Source organism: Apium graveolens, chromosome 3 (assembly GCF_009905375.1).
Source record: "Apium graveolens cultivar Ventura chromosome 3, ASM990537v1, whole genome shotgun sequence".
NCBI classification, from domain to species: Eukaryota; Viridiplantae; Streptophyta; class Magnoliopsida; order Apiales; family Apiaceae; genus Apium; species Apium graveolens.
The window spans coordinates 137,138,158-137,140,790 of record NC_133649.1 but is presented as its reverse complement, the minus strand read 5'-3'; positions in this window follow the sequence as shown (position 1 = coordinate 137,140,790).

Here is a 2,633-nt window from a genome sequence, read left to right as displayed (position 1 = left end):
ATGCAAAAGAGAGTGCTGATCGATATCTTATTCGAACAGGAGGGAAGAAATCCCCTAAGATCGATCAGAGTCCTGATCGACACAGAAGAGAGTCTTGATCGATATGCTATTCGAACAGGAGGGAAGAAATCCCCTAAGATCGATCAGAGTCCTGATCGACACAGAAGAGAGTCTTGATCGATATCTTATTCGAACAGGAGGGAAGAAATCCCCTAAGATCGACCAGAGTCCTGATCGACGGAGAACAGAGTCCTGATCGATATTCCATTCGATCAGAATGGTCGAGAGCCATTTAATTCGTTCAGAGTCCTGATCGAAATCGATCAGGAATCCTGATCGATTAAGCCCGTGTAGCAATCGACTAGGGTGTCACTTTGAAGGCCAATTCGGTCAGAATCCTGATCGAAATCGATCAGGAATCCTGTCGACCAGAGTGTAAGATCCTGAGCTAATTCGATCAGGATCCTGATCGATTTTGGCTGCATCCTGATCGATTTTGGCTGCATCCTGATCGATTTTGTCTGCATCCTGATCGATTTCGAATGCATTCTGATCGATTTTAAGCCAGAAAATTAAGGATAAGTCCCGGGAAATTAGGGAAAAATCCAGAAAATTAAGGATAAGTCCCGAGAAATTAAGGGAAAAATCCAGAAATTAAGGAATAAATTCAGAAATTAAGGATAAATCCCAGAAATTAAGGGAAAATTCCAGAAATTAAGGATAAATCCCAGAAATTAAGGGAAAATTCCAGAAATTAAGGATAAATCCCAGAAATTAAGGGAAAAAATCCAGAAATTAAGGAATAAATCCAGAAATTAAGGATAAATCCCAGAAATTAAGGGAAAATTCCAGAAATTAAGGATAAATCCCAGAAATTAAGGGAAAATTCCAGAAATTAAGGATAAATCCCAGAAATTAAGGGAAAAAATCCAGAAATTAAGGGAAAAATCCAGAAATTAAGGATAAATCCCAGAAATTAAGGGAAAATTCCAGAAATTAAGGATAAATCCCAGAAATTAAGGGAAAAATCCAGAAATTTAGGGAAAAATCCATAAATTAAGGATAAATCCCAGAAAAATAAGGAAAAATCCCAGAAAAATTAGGGAAAATCCCAGAAAAATTAGGGAAAATTCCAGAAATTAGGGAAAAATCCCGGAAATAAGGGAAAAATTCCTGGAAATCAAAATAATTCCTAAATAAAAGGAAAAATTCGTTGTAAACGTGTAGGTCGCTCCACACTTTACGGAAAAACGAAACCCTGTAAGGGAACAAATAGACTTAACTTCTGCGAAACCTATTCAATGTTTCCCAAAAGTTGGGGGGCAAATGATAGGGATAAATAAATTATGATTGTATAATTAAATACTGCATTAATTGTACAAGCTGTGGGCTGCTAGGCCCAATAAAAAGATATATCAAACTCAGACCAGAAAGGTTAAGCCTGATGGACCAGATCAGGCCTGATGGAATAAAAAAGGCCCAAAAGCCCTAATTATTAATTAATTTCGTAATTAATTAATAAGGGAAAAATCAGCTATTGAGAAGAGTCCCGATAAGGATATAAATCCTTATAGATTAGCCTCAAGGGGACCTAAAAGGATAAGGAATCAGCTTCCTACTTCCTAGGACTCCTAAGTCTATCCTAATTCAGAGGCTTGTCCACCAAGTCTCCTATACCAAGTCCAATTCAAGGACTCCCACATCTATATAAGGGGCCTCACCCCACAAATCAGAACTACGTTTTTTGGCTTGATTCTCTAATTCACAGAGATACGTAGGCATCTCGTAAAGGCAAAATAAAGCTACGAAGTACGAGAGCAGCCATTAAAGGCCTTGAGCTCCCGAATCTTAGTATTAAATACAGCAAGTAATAACCTTAGCTTTTTACCCATAACATAACTCTTATTTAATTTTCCCACATTGTGGTTCTACCATCAAACTCTGACTTGTTTGATAACTCTTCTCCTAAGCATTTGTCCATTTTTGATCTATAACCCTTCCTGGTTGCTCCATGTAGGTTACGTTTGGTTGCATGCCTATGCACTCATATGCCCCTATTTGTCTGGCATCCGGATTACATTTTCTTAATATTGATACGTGGAACATGTTATGAACTTGCTACATGTTCGGGGGTAGGGCTAGCTCATATGCTAACTTCCCAATACGTCTTAATACCTCAAAGGGTCCAACAATTCGTAGGCTTAGCTTTCCTTTCTTTTTGAACCTTATCAATCCTTTCCAAGGGATACCTTTATCATTACTAGGTCCCCTATTTCCTATTCTTTGTCCTTTCGTGTCAAATCAACATACTTTTTATGTCCATCTTGGGCTACTACCAGCCGTCCTCTGATTAGATCTATTATATCCTTGGTCCTTTGGACCATTACTGGTCTGAGCATCTTGCGCTCTGCAACATCATCCTATCATAAGGGAGATCGACATTGTCTTCCCTCAAGGATCTCATAAGGCGATATCTCAATACTGACATATGATCTATTATCGTAAGAAAACTCAATCCGCGTTAAGTGATCATTCCAAATTTCTTTCAAGTCTATTGCACATAATTTCATCATAGCTTCTAGCACTATAGCTTTGGCTTCTCAATACCCATTCTTGTCGAGTTCGTTATCGTT